The sequence below is a fragment of the Rhinichthys klamathensis genome, unplaced genomic scaffold (assembly GCF_029890125.1).
Source record: "Rhinichthys klamathensis goyatoka isolate OS25496 unplaced genomic scaffold, OSU_Roscu_1.1 h1tg000635l_1, whole genome shotgun sequence".
Lineage (NCBI taxonomy): Eukaryota > Metazoa > Chordata > Actinopteri > Cypriniformes > Leuciscidae > Rhinichthys > Rhinichthys klamathensis.
The window spans coordinates 1417073-1432115 of record NW_026607081.1 but is presented as its reverse complement, the minus strand read 5'-3'; the positions used below and the strand labels follow the sequence as shown (position 1 = coordinate 1432115).

Sequence of the window (15043 nt, the reverse complement as noted above, 5' to 3'; positions counted from 1 at the left end):
AATGTTGAGGAGGGGTATGCCATTACTTTTCTAAGTGATCGGACTTAAAACAATATAGGAGGGTCTTCAGCAATATTTCAAAACCAGAATGTCATTGAGATCTAGTGGTGGCTCTTTCAACCATTCAGAACGGCCTAGCAACTTAGCAAGCAAAACCATGGCAACCACACATCAACACAAGAAACCACCCGGAACACGCTAATCACCCCACAGCAACACTAGCAACTACATAGCAACACAAGAAACCACCTAAAATGCCCTATCAATCTCATAGCAAAAGTACTAGCAACCACTCAGAACACCCCAATGACAACACAGTAACACTATAAACCACTCAAAACACCCTAGCAACCACATAGCAACACCCCAACAACCACCCAAAATGCCCTCGCAACCACAAAAATAGTAATACCCTGGCAGCCACACAGCAAAACTAGAAACCACCCAAAATGGCCAAGCAACCTCATAGCAACAGTAGCAACCAATGTAGAACACCCTAGCAACCACATAGTAACACCCTGGCAACCACACAACAACACTAGACCACCAAGAACCCCCTAGCGATCACATAACAACACTAGTAGGAACCACTCCTACTACACTCCTAGCAACCAGCCAGAGGGCCCTAGCAACCACATAGCAATACTGTTGTTAACCACTTAGAACAACCTAGCAACTACATATCAACACCATGGCAACCACACAGCAACACTAGAAACCACCCGGAACATCCTAACAACCCCACAGCAACACTAGCAACGACATAGCCACACCCTGGCAGCCACACAGCAACACAAGAAACCAAATGTCCTAGCAATCTCATAGAAAGAGTACCAACCACCCAGAACACCGAAGAGATCACATATCAACACTAGGAACCACTCAAAACCCAGAATGCCCTGGCAACCACATACAGTAGCAACACCCTGACAACCACCCAGAATGCCCTAGCAACCACACAGCAACACTAGAAACCACTTAGAACACCCTAGCATCTACATAGCAACACCAGAAACCATCCAGAACACCCTAGCAACCGCACAGCAACACTAGACCACCCAGAACCCCCTAGCAACACTCTTGCAACCACCAAAACACCCTAGCATAGCAGTGAGTTTCACACAAACAAACAAGTAACACTCGCATTTTCTTAATAAAATGTAAAATTCAGATTATTTTCTTTATAGGAATACATAGATGTCAAAAATTGTAAAAAGATTCTAATTTAGGGTGATTGGACTCACTTTTTTTTTTTTTTTTTTGCATTAATGCCAAAACAAGCTGTCTGTATTTCTCTCCAGACTGCCGTACACTTTCTTAAAAAACTGTATTTTGTCCCAAACTGGCACTATCGGTCATCCGCAGGCATGCTTCTCTGAGTCTCTGACAAATGCCTTTCAGGATTTCAGGAGTCTATAATAGTGGTGTGCAGTAAGGGAGCGTTTCCATTCATGTCACATAAGACAGGGTTTTGTAAGGTGCAAAGCGCATGAGGGACATGGTCATTTGAGAAACATCTGTCACTCCGGCACACAATAAAAGCACGGGGCCCCTGAGAGGACAAGCGGAGAGCCCCATACATCATCCTCTGTGTGACTGCTAAGCTAAGAGACACACATGATGTGCGCCGTTCAATCACATCAGCCTGTAATGCTGTGAAACACAGTTCTGGTGTCTACATAATTATGTGACAAAGAACTTGAGGAATACTGTGACTAAACATTATTGAAACAATCCGGGAATTGATATTGATTTGCTTAGTGTTGGAAATAAAACCGTGGCGTTTGACTTCAGGGGCCGTAGCGCGGAGCCACCGCAGGTACACGAGCGCCGCTTCTCCCCTGATGCTGCAAGGCAAAGGCGAGACAACGGCGCATTGCATCTCTCTGGCTTTCTAATTCTCCTCCTCCCGGCTTAATTGAGAATTTGAACAAACAAATTAATCATTGCAGCCCATAAAAATGACAGGATTCATGCAGTAGCATTCTTCATTCGCTCTAATTTGTTGTGTGTTGTTATTGCCCCCTCCGCCCCCCTTCGCCGAGGCCCTTTCTTCAACCCCCACAGCAGGTTTTATTTAATTTTTTTTATTTCTTTGTGCTGAATTTGCGAGTTTAGCCCTTATGAAAATTACAAATAGTTGTCAAGGTTAACGAGTTAATATTCTCATTCAATATTTATTTTATGGGCACAAGAGAGCGTCTCCCTTCGCCGCGTCCCACCGCAGGAGGAAGATGGGTGTGTTAATCAAAATGACAAGGACAGTGTCCTTTTGATAATACCCTGAATCATCGAGAATAAAAAATGAACTTTATTAATCAGCAGGCCCTGATTAATTGTTATGAAGTGCTGCTCGTCCATTTCCCCCGCATTTCCGTAATTTCCACAGAAGCTTAACAATCTCCCCGATGATTTGAAGCTGTTTGGGGTGGAGTGGAACAAAGCAGAGCTGCAATAAATAGTTGGATATGGCTTTTTTCTTCTCGTGCGGAACCTGTATTTAGTCAACAGATACAAAATACAATTATATTCGGTCCTGTGCATCTAATTTCATCATTTGAATATGAAAAAAAGAGGCGGGGCTTTTTAATTGAGGGCACGGGAAGGTCAGATTTAACATCGGAGATGTATGAATTTGGCCTTTATTCACTCAATAAAAGATCTTGTCATTTCAGGTAAATGCACTTTTATACCATAACATGGTATGATTTTCAGCCTTAAGGTACTTAGCTGGGTTATAATACAATTAAAATAATGAGGAAAAAGTTTAGAATGTAGAGGTGAGGACGACATCCTAATATCAGCAGGGTTTGCAAAGGCATGCATCTATATTACTATTGCCTATATTTATATATAAAACATAATATACATACAAAATACATGCACTATGCCACTAAAGGGACATGGTGAAGGAAAAAAATATATGATGGGAGGAAAAATTGTGTATCAATGCCTTTTGCGTTCACTCAAGAAACCTTTGGGTTCCCTCACAAACCGTTTGTGTTCTGCCAACAAACTCTGCGTTCTCTCGCAAAGAGCTCAAAAGGGTTTACGAGCGAACAGAAAGTTTCTCAGGGGAACGCAACATTTTTGCGAGTGACTGTAAAGTTTCTCAGGGCAGCGCAAAATTACTCGGGGGAACGCAAAGGTTTTGTGAGTGAACGCAATGTTTCTCAGGGGAACGCAAAGGTTTTTGAACAAAGGTAAAGTTTCTCGAGGGAATGCAAAGGTTTTGCGAGTGAACGTAAAGTTTCTCAGGGGAACGCAAAGGTTTTTGAAGAGAACGTAAAGTTTCTCGAGGGAACGCAAAGGTTTTGCGAGTGATCGTAAAGTTTATTGGGGGAACACAAAGGTTTATTGGGGGAACGCAAAGGTTTTGCGAGTGAACGCAAAGATTTTGCGAGTGAACGCAAAGATTCTGCGAGTGAACAATGTTTCTCAGGGGAACTAAAAGGTTTTGCGAGTGAAAGCAAAGTTTCTTAGGGGAAAAGCAAAAGTTTTTGAACAAAGGTAAAGTTTCTAGAGGGAACGTAAAGGTTTTGCGAGTGAACAAAGTTTCTCAGGGGAACGCAAAGGTTTTTGAAGAGAGCGTAAAGTTTCTCGAGGGAACGCAAAGGTTTTTGAAGAGAACGTAAAGTTTCTCAGGGGAACGCAAAGGTTTTTGAAGCGAGCGTAAAGTTTCTCGAGGGAACGCAAAGGTTTTGCGAGTGAAAGCAAAGTTTCTTGGGGGAAAAGCAAAAGTTTTTGAACAAAGGTAAAGTTTCTAGAGGGAACGTAAAGGTTTTGCGAGTGAACGTAAAGTTTCTCAGGGGAACGCAAACGTTTTTGAAGCGAGAGTAAAGTTTCTCGAGGGAACGCAAAGGTTTTTGAAGAGAACGTTAAGTTTCTCAGGGGAACGCAAAGGTTTTTGAAGCGAGCGTAAAGTTTCTCGAGGGAACGCAAAGGTTTTTGAAGAGAACAAATTTTCTCGAGAGAACGCAAAGGTTTTTGAAGAGAACGTAAAGTTTCTCGAGGGAACGCAAAGGTTTTTGAAGAGAACGTAAAGTTTCTCGAGGGAACGCAAAGGTTTTGCGAGTGAACGTAAAGTTTCTCAGGGGAACGCAAACGTTTTCGAAGCGAGCGTAAAGTTTCTCGAGGGAACGCAAAGGTTTTTGAAGAGAACAAAGTTTCTCGAGAGAACGCAAAAACCTTTGCGTTAAGAGAACGGTAAGTTTCTCGAGGGAACGCAAAGGTTTTTGAAGAGAACGTAAAGTTTCTCGAGGGAACGCAAAGGTTTTTGAAGAAAACGTAAAGTTTCTCAGGGGAACGCAAAGGTTTTTGAAGAGAACGTAAAGTTTCTCAGGGGAACGCAAAGGTTTTTGAAGAGAACGTTAAGTTTCTCGAGAGAACGCAAAGGTTTTTGAAGAGAACGTAAAGTTTCTCGAGGGAACGCAAATGTTTTTGAAGAGAACGTAAAGTTTCTCGAGGGAACGCAAAGGTTTTGCGAGTGAACGTAAAGTTTCTCAAGCGGAACAAATCATTTCTCGGGGGAACACAAAAGTTTTGCGAATGATCGAAAAGTTTATTGGGGGAACGCAAAGGTTTTGCAAGTGAACGCAAAAGTTTTGAGAGTGAACAAAGTTTCTCAGGGAAACGCATAATTTCTAGGGGGAACGCAAAGGTTTTGGAAGCAAACGTAAAGTTTCTTGGGGGGTTTCTTGGGGGAATGCATAGGTTTTGGAAGCGAACGTAAAGTTTCTTGGGGGAACGCAAAGGTTTTGCAAGTAAATGTAAAGTTTCTTGGGGGAACGCAAAGGTTTTGCAAGCGAACGTAATGGCGGGAAAATAGTTAAAGCCAAGGTCAAGACGCATATTATACAATATAAAAGGATAACAGTTTGGACAAAATGTATAAATGTACAATCATAGTAGTTTAATGCACATCTCTATCGTTTTCAGCTGCTCTGTCTAGGCCAGATGAAGTTTTAGCCATAACAATGAACAAGGGCTCCTGCCGGGTTTGATTTAAGACCAAAGATTCATGTGATCTCTAAGTCTAGTTCAGGCCATCTTAAATGACAGCTGTGTAATATGTAGGGCAATTAATACTGCATATATTGAATGTTAATGATTAATATATAAAACCAAATGAAGTTTGCATTGCGCTGGGGCAAGGTTGAAGTTCTTATCTAATTTACATGAGCGTGTCAGACATGTGCAGCTCATTTGCTCTCTGAAGTTCTGCTCATGAAACAGAATACACAAGCCGCAAAAAGTTTTATGTCTTCCGGGGCTCCTCACCCCTCAATACTTATTGCAATGACAGGACAAAGCTAAAGCAAACAGGGCCCTCAAGAAAGCAGACTTCTTACGATTTTCTTTTCCTTTGTCTTATATTTTTTTCATAAAGAAATCCGCTGTACTTTAAAATGTGTTAATCTGAAACCTATGAAGTTCTTAAAAAACAACTTTTTGTACATACAAATATTAATTATATCACAACAGCCTTTTCACAGTAAGTTATATGGTTTTAAATACATAACTGACTAGTGGCACATGCTGAGTGAAGCCTCACTATTATCACTGGGATTTGAACAAACTCCTTAACCCTACAAAACCTCGGCTGTAACTTATCCTGCGTACCTCAAATCAAGTGCATTGTTGAGGAGAGATGTGTTCATACTTTTCAAAGTAAATGGACTCACAATTGTCACTTAAGCCCTATTCGGACGGGACTAGTTTAACGTGGAAAGGTGGGGTAATGTCATTTTACCACAGGACGTCTGTAATAATAATGGCCAATTCGCACGGGATAAGATATCTCAGTAAAACTAGAAGTGGGAGGGGTAACTCGATTTACGCACCGCCGTCACCTCCCTGTCAACATATGCGTATTACATTGCTTCCTGATATCATGTGCGCAAACACATTTATATAACCCATATTTGTATTATAAAACAGTTAGGTCTGGTCGGATGTCTTAAATAAATTTAGATTGTATTATGTTGGAAATAGGCACTTATCTAACGCTTCTTTCTGATCTGGTATGTGGAAAACACTTGAGTTTTGCCACTGACTTGTCCCACCGCTTAGAACGCAACTGAATGCTTTTTCAAACGCCTCCATACTTGGAAAAACCACAGAAAACTACTTTTAAACAGGAAATGACGGAATATTTTACATACATATTTACAGCGTGTCTATTCGCACGGGATATAATATACTGTACATATATATATTTCTTTTTTTTATCTAAACAAAAACTTTTGTTAGATGCGATTAAATCGTGAATAATCGATTTGATAGCAGTAATTATGTTCTTTTCAGTTTATTTTTTTGCCATATGGAAATGGGTAAAAAAAACAAAAAGCAAATAGCAACCACTCAGCAGCGCTAGAACACCCTAGCAACCATGCAGCAACTGCACAGCAACCACTCAAAACACTGTAACATCGTAGCAGCAAGTTTTGCAAACGCCACTCACATTTCCCCCTGTAGTCAATAATTGTATCCTTTAAAACTCATCTTTGATCACTAAAATTACATTTAAAAAAAATCCTGTGAAAAAAAATTCTTCATGCCTTAAAATAGCTTGAATGTAACTACACCCTTGCTTCATGGAGCCATGAATATGCAAACTAGCCCCGCCTCCACTCACTCACAGCAGCTCAGAGATCCACTCGGCCAACTTACTGTAGTAAACGCTGCACAATGGTACCGCTCTCTACAATGTTGGACATATAACTAATTAATATGATTAGCCTTTTGCTGGACTACGTTATTAAACAGCTAATAATGTGTTGCTAATGTTACACAAACCATGTTCCCGTTCGCCATCTCAGAGTCCGACAGCTGCCTTTAACAATCAGCATCCTTAGAAGCGCATTGAACAACTCAGAACGTCAGTAGAAAGGCATAGAGTTCATCATAACATCGTAATATACATCATATACATAATTCACCCGCTATAATGCTAAATGTACCCGATGTTTCATATGAACAGAAAAATATACCGGGATAACCTGGCTTCTCTTGAGACTCCCTGTTTCAGAGCGGTCATAGTTAATGATATGCTAAAGCCCGCCCGTATGTCGACATGATTAGTTACAAGGTATAAAGAAACACCGTCAATTTCAAACCACGTTTTTGAGACTGTCTTTGGTTCACTGCAGTTTTAAAGAGAAAATACTCAGCAATGGTGTTGACTTATGAATTTGCTCATGGTTTGTCTTAAAGTGCATTAAAAACACCACATAGACATATAAACAACATTAAAAACTAGATTTTCATCACAGGGGGTCTTTGGGCAAAATTAAAAATCTAGTTCCATTCAAAACAGTGTTCCTTCTCAGTGAATGAATTTATTTCTCAAAGACATATAACCCCCAGATCTTTACCTAGGTATATAAACGAGCGAGCGTGTGAATATTTTACAGTGAGCCGTCACTTCCAGTGGTCCTCAGTGGAGTGGGTGGTTCAGCGTGGCATGCCGTTAATTGTGGAGGTGTTTTATCCATCAGTGTGAATTATTCAAGGGGATCGTTAATAGCTATCCCAGATCCAGGAGGCTTCAGGAAGGAAGACAAAGCCCGCAGTAGAGAGCCATCATTACCTTGCCTCAGCCTTCCTCCGTCTCCTGGGCCTCCCGCGTTGCTGCCGAAACCAGGAAACTAACAAACTGCCAACCAGGAAGTCATAAATCCCGACTGAAGGTAAGACAGCTGGCAAGTAAAAACCTGCGTAGGCTTTTAACAGGAAGACACGGGTTAGTTATGATTAGCCGTGTCTGCCTTGGTCATCATGTTATTGTCAAGATGTTTATCAGAATTCACTCAGATTTCACGATTGCTTATGCATTGTGACATTTATATGAACTATAGCTATGCTTCAAAAACTAGTGAGCCACCTATGTAGTCTGCATTCTAAGGTGTGATAGGCACTACTATTTAGCTAAAAGACATTTGTAGACATGATAGCAATCCCACAATTCATTGCAAACTCAGCGGGAAAAAAATGCATTAAAGATGGCATAGACATTAATTTACATAGACAAATAATTAACTACACTGTGAAAATTGGATTGCTTGATTCACTTAAAAAAATTATGCATCATTTCTCCAAGCCACTTTTAAGTCATTTTCACATGGATTTATAAGCATTATTAATTAAGAAGACACCTATTACCAAAAAGTTTGAGACTCCTCGCCAACAGTTTGCTTAAAATACTGATACATGTCAAGTAATAGTTAAATGTTTTAACCCTAAAAGTCAGGGTTTGTACATCTATAAATTTGAAGATAATTTGAATTATAATGCTCATTTCCTTCTTATTACTTTTAGTAAGATATCTTAAATTAAAATTATCTGATAAAATCACAAACACCAAATATTTTTTTTTTTTTTTTTACAAATTGTATAGGTTACATCATATTTAAAAGTCATTAAAAAACTTGCTCAAATTAGTTTATTCAAAGCCTCCAGAAAATTGCCATTTGCAGAAAGTGTGAATTATATTAAAGCCCCGCAAAGCCGTGATTTACAGTGAATTTAGAACAGCTAAGGGGCGTTGTTAGGCGTGAAGCGGAGTGCATTATAAGCAGAGTGCTATATACGTGCATTATATAGCACCTCTGGTGCTATTCGGCCATTTTTTCCCCAAAAGGTTTACGTTTCTTTTTCTTTTTTTACTTCATCGGAATGGTATGAAACTTGGTAAAGGTTTTGGCACTTGCTGTGTGAACACATACACACACGATTTGAAAAGGTTATATGGTCCTGAAAAAAAAAAAAGTGACACTTTTATTGTTCGTGGTCAAATATGAGCGCATGGGAGACAAATTTCATCTATTGGAAACGGTTGGTACTGCGCACAAACTTACTAAAAGCACATTTTTTAAGATATCAACCTCATTTTTAGAACATAGATGGTTTGGATTTATAGCTTTGATTTTCTCACAATTTTTTTGAGTAAAACATGTTTTGGAAAATATATTTCATAAAAAAATAGAAAATTTTATTTTTGTGCATTTTTTATATTAAGGTTGAATTTTATAACTTTTTTCAAGTCCACTTTTTTACACTTCAGCAATAATTTGCCAAGTGTCGTCTTTAAAAATAGACCAAACTTCAATCTGTGCTCTAAAGCATTAAAGATTTATGACCGTTTAAAGTTGGAAATTTCATTTTCAAGTCCATGCTCAAAAAGTTAATAAATGGATTATAACTACTGCATAAATATAATTTAGTACCATAAAATCCCCTAAAACTACAAAATATTAAATAAAAAAACATTACCGAATTAAAATATAGTACAATCATTTCATAAAAAAAATTAAAAAAAAGTAATTTTTGACCAACACAGTACCAGAGGGTGAAATTTGTTTTTGCAAATTGATTATTTAAAGATTGTCATTTTCTTGTGAATGTGTACAGTACATAACATCCTGACTTACGGAATACACACAACTTCACCACGAATAATATTTTAGGATGAAAAATAAAAGCTTCTCACATCTCTGTATTATACAGCATGTTAGGTAAAGCTCAAGAGACTGCGAGGACCGCATATACCTCAGAGTTCACAGCGTAACACAAACATTCAAATCTGACGTGATAAACAGAAGTGCTTCATAATGGTTTTACTGTACTCACTGTGTCCTCCCACGACCAAAACCTTTCAGCAGAATACAAGATTCACTGCAGCCTGCCAAAAATCCTGGTCTTGATGTTATCATTTCACTGTTATAAAGTTTTCAGACTTCATAAGCCAAGCATTTTCAGAGGAGGCTTCAAAATTCAAAAGATCTCATCAGTTTCAAGAATGAGGATCATTCAGAGGTGAGTGACCCAGAATATTTTGCTATTGCAACAGCAACTTTCACAGTAGCTGTTTGATTTAAGGCCTTTATGTAAATTGTAATAATTACAGTGTGTATATATGTGTGTTTGTGCGTATATATGTATGTGTGTGTATATGTATATATGTGTGCGTATATATATATATATATATATATATATATATTTTTTTTTTTTTTTCTGAAATATTCCTGTAAAGGCTTATAAATCCATATCATCTCAAAATCTATCATCTAAATGATCCTATTAATCAAAATTATATTTGATATAGCACGCTAAATTCCAACAGCCAGTTCAGCCTATAATTCGTAACCTTCATTTTACCAGCACAAAGGTCCATCAAACATCCACAAACCTCTATGATCAATGAAAGCATGCATAGACCACACTCGCTAAAATGGGTCAAGCATTTCTCCCAGGATTTTCTTAACATATGCTCTGTGCTACAGTTTCATATCCATCTTAACCATGAGAAGTGCTTTCAAAGAGTGATCTATGAGACGAGGGAACAAAAGCTCTTCGACAATGACAAGCCCCAAGTGCATGAGCCAGTCCCCCTCTTTTCAAGTAATTCCAGCCATGGCTATTCAGGGTTCGCCCTGTGGCAAGAGAGCACTCCAGTCTCCAGAAATAGCCATAGCTCATCTTTCACAAGGACTCAGGTTGTCTTATCAGGATTCGGAGGGGGTGGAGGGGGTGTTGCTCATTTGAATTTCTGTCCCTTTGATGAGCTGAGCGATTATGACGTGGAGTTAATATTGAAGTTTTGAGAATGCCGAGTGTTGTACCCCTCCAGGGCCCCCGGCATGCATACGGAACACGAAACGTGTCACCCAACATCTTATCACGCAAGTCGGCCTGTCAGGAATGGCCGACATTTGCACTTTAGCATTTCCCGCCGTCTCAGACAAAGAGAGATTATGAACTTTGGTGCAACTTTCGCAGAAGCTTTCTCATAAACGCAGGTTTTGATCAGCCGCTAATGATTGTAAATGCACAGCGCTGGTGTTGTTAATAAACAAGCAGCAGTGGCAAATGGCCGTCCCTTCTCCTGCTGAAAAGAGACGGCACTGATTTAGCAGTTGCTGTCGGTGACCACCTTAACAGATTGCAGGGGGGATTTTGAGAGGGTCTAGGTGCTCTTGGCAGCATCCTCGCCTTAATGTTACCCACAAATCACTGCGGCTTCTTGTGCATGCCTGTCCTGGACAACCTGGGGACGATAAATCTGAGCAAATTAACCATGACCTCAAATCCTGCATAATGAAATCCCAGTTTCAGAGGCATTTTAATGCATTATCTCAGCATCTTCGGATTTCCAATTACTGATCATTTGCGTATTTATTTCCCAAATCTATTTAACAGATCTGTCAACATTCTTTGTCTTGTAATACATAAAAAAAAAAAAAAACTTATAGAGTAGCAACACTACTAGTCTCAGCTTAACATCTGTTCACTGACCATATGAGCATATTGCATAAAAACTGGAAAGCACTTTCTCTATCTGGCAAGTTATTTAAAAGATTCTTTGCTCACTGAGGACATTAAAGCACATTTCCTGTAAAGCCTAAACACTAAAACATTGAGACATGCATCTCTGCTTTGAAACAATATCTATTGTGATAAGTGCTATTCAAATAAACATGAATTGACTTGACTAACTGTGATACCATCTATTTTAGATCAACCTGTAAACGCATGCAGCAACAAAAACTGTGGTTGGTTGCTTTACATGCCAGTCAGACGCTCTCTTTTAGTCCGAGTGGGCAGCTCTTACCCAGAATAAACTGCAGAACAAAATAAAAATACCACATTGTCATTTTCTGTCATATTTACAGCCGAGCAAACAATAATCAAACATATTCTCCTCTATGTCCTCCATCTTATGCTGAATCGGTTCATTCAAACAATTTAGTTAAATAGAAGGCTAGAATAGAAGATCCACCTGAGTAACTTCAGAGAAGTCGCTTTGTGACATTATGATTTCAGTGATAATAGCAATTCAAATAAAGGCAAAATTCAGACATTATATAGTTACATGCCGCAGCTCAGCTTATAAAAAACATGATTTTTTTTGTTTTTTGTATTTGGTGGAAATATGTAAGGTGTTCTAACCACGCACAATACACCAAGTTTCTTGTGACACAATTTGTCTATCCACATTTAATTCACAATCACAATCAGAAGATATTAGATGTTAAATGTACAATTATGTACAGCAAGACTTTGGAGCTAAATCTCAAGGTGGGTGAGGCTACACAGTGTGACACTGCAGAATTAAAAACCAGGTGAACATCAAAATGCTTCCCATAATGTTTAGCGTAAGGTCAGTAGGCAGAGAGTAGACGGTCTTTTGCAGCTGTTCGAACACATTCGATCACATGAGCGTTTACACTACAAAAGCAATCCGGTCGAATGCGTTTCTGTCTACCTCTGGAAGTGATTGGAAGTGGTCAAAAGTGGACAAGCTCAAAACGTTTTAGACCCCGTTTACACCTGTATTTAGTGTTGTCCACTTGTGATCATCAAAAACGCATCTTAATACCAGGTGTAAATGGGGCTAGAGTCACAGTTGGTTGGGACAAGTGTTGCTTTCGTCAACTAGCCTGGTTAAAACCAGACCATTCTCAGTTGTAACTGAGATATGGTCTGGCCAAGCGTCATAGACAAATCATTTCCAGAGGGGCGTCACCAACGGACGTCGCGGATAGAGCTAAACCCAATCAGAGCGATGAAGGAGATGACGTATGCAGAGCGGTGGAGAAACATCTCCCAGTGTTGTTCTTGGCTCGGTTTTTAACTAAAAGGAAACATTCAAATCGCTTAAAACAGACGTGATAGCTGATTCGAATTACAAAAAAAATATATTTTGCCTCCTAAAAGTTAAATAGCCTATTTGTTTTGTCATGCGAATGCATGTGTAGCCTATTTCCCTCATATAAATATAAAACGCATTTGTAGACTGATATGTTTCTAATGTCTGGACTCCTTTATGGATAAACAGACGTTTCAATATATTGGTAGCCTATTAAATGCATTTTCTGAGAATTTATAGGCCTATTTCAAGTTTTGACTGCAAATGTCACGTCCATAACGCTGGAATTCCCCAATTTTAAATAATCTATCCTCAACTAGTTTTGTTGTGTTGGTCTACGTATTTTATAATGTTATGCGGTGTGTGTTGCGGTGTGTATGCAGGAGCAGCACGCGCTATTGTGCTTTCACATGTGCTGCGTTTGCAGTGCGCAACTGATCTACGGCTGTACCACAATCACAACATTTATTCTCTATTTTTTATTTCAAATCAATATTTTTTAGCCTACATCCATTATGTCGCGTTGTTGAGTACTGTGTAGATCTCTGCTCTGCTGTTATGCACACACGCTCCTGGAGCACATTGCCGGATTAACATGGGTGCGGGGGGAAATACGCACTGCAAACGGAGTATGTGTGAAACAGGCGTTAGCATAAACGACAACAAACAAAGTTAAGGCTGACACAGAGAAGGGGATTCGTCTTTGGGAGAAAAAGAAGAAATGACTTTTGGAAAAGCTTTCATTTCATCATGTGTGTAGGCTAGCCTACTTCTAACATGTTTGGTCGGTAAAATAAATATGTTGTAAATTCAAATCAGAGCGTCTTCCGTGTCTGGAATGGATGTATTCTTGAGTCTATAAGGTAACAATAATATAATAAGATAACTATAAGAAGATAAGATTGTTTGAAATGGGTTTGGCTAAAAGAAAATTTTGGTTTCGTCTATACTATATTGACTGGGTTAAATAGAATTGCATAACTAAAAAGAGACTAAAATACAGTTTTCATTGACTAAAACTAGACTAAAATGTCATCAGTTTTCGTCGACTAAAACTAGACTAGACTAAAAAGAGTATGAACGTGACTAAAACTAATACAAACTCAAATGACAGCTTGACACAAAGACTAGACTAAAAATTAAAACAGGCCGCCAAAAACAACACTAGTTGGGACAAAACCTCTGACAGCCAATAATGTAATGCTGAACCTCATTTTTTTCAGCATTGACAATAATAAATATTTTCTGAGCAGCAAATCAGCATATTAGAATGATTTCTGAAGGATCATCTGACACTGAAGACTGGAATAATGATGCTGAAAATTCTGCTTTCCATCACATGAATAAAGTTCAAATATATTCAAATAGAAAACAGTTATTTAAAATTGTAATATTTCACAATATCACTGTTTTACTGTATTTTTGATCAAATAAATGCAGCCTTTTTGAGCATGAAAGAAAATCTTACCAACCCCAAGCTTTCGCACAGTAGTGTACCTACATAGATACCAAAAATGTCAATGTTTTTTAGCCAATATTTAGCTTGAATAGTGTAGTTAACTATATTGTTAAAGTAGCTTGGCTGTAAAAAAACTATTTTATGAGTAAACTGTTTCCTCAACGACACTACGTTACAATTACAAGCTGTTTTTTTTTTTATAATGTATAATGAATTCTGTTGACCTATAAACCAAAATCACCTTATAGCGACCCATGTTCAATTTGGGATATGATTTTGACTGCTGATGGAGATCAGCTCTCCGTCAGAATTCTAATAGACTTGTTTTGTTTCGTTTGAAAGATTTTTTTTCTCTTCCAGGGCCGCCCATGAGACCGCAACAAGAGAATTCAATGACCCATAATAGATGCCATTTGCGTGGCCTCCTGTCTAATTGTTCTCCAATGGATATGATAAAATTAGCAGCCCGCACTGATTGCCTGCTTGCCATTTTCAAATGAATAGGAAGATCATTTTGCGTGGCAAAGCCTGTACATCATATATGCCATCCAAGTCAGACTTCTATCTCGTTTAAAAATAAAACGCACCTGAAAAGCTCTGATTTTCCATCACGAGAAGCCGGCATTTTTATAAATTGCTGATAAAAGCGTGGCAGTCGTCTCTTTCTGACATATTTGTTCTTTAACAACAAATCACAGGCTCCTGAAGCCTGGCACCTGAATATGGAACAATGGGGAGATGAGGTTGAGATTGTCTTCATTAGACGCATTAATATTCATGGAAAGAAGAAAATCTGACACCAGAGAGGACTTGGTAACCTTTTCTCATATTAGATTTTTTTCCCCTTCCTATTTCTTAACACAATTAAAGTCCGGCAATGACTTAATTAATGCCGCTTTCTGTCAGGCGCTTTAAAGAACTGTCAATTTGGCCCT

General features: G+C 38.7%; 1 protein-coding gene across 2 annotated transcripts in view; it reads right to left on the bottom strand.

The window, feature by feature from the left end:
* The window catches only part of LOC130076227 (teashirt homolog 2), a 136311-nt gene that overhangs the window by 91921 nt on the left and 29347 nt on the right, over positions 1-15043 (bottom strand). The window contains exon 1 of one of the 2 annotated variants that reach the window (XM_056241243.1): positions 7592-7612. The exons of the other annotated variant lie outside the window; for it this stretch is intronic. The gene's annotated coding sequence lies outside the window, so the exon portion shown is untranslated. Of the gene's footprint in view, positions 1-7591; positions 7613-15043 lie in introns of those variants that run through there. 2 annotated transcript variants of the gene reach the window in all.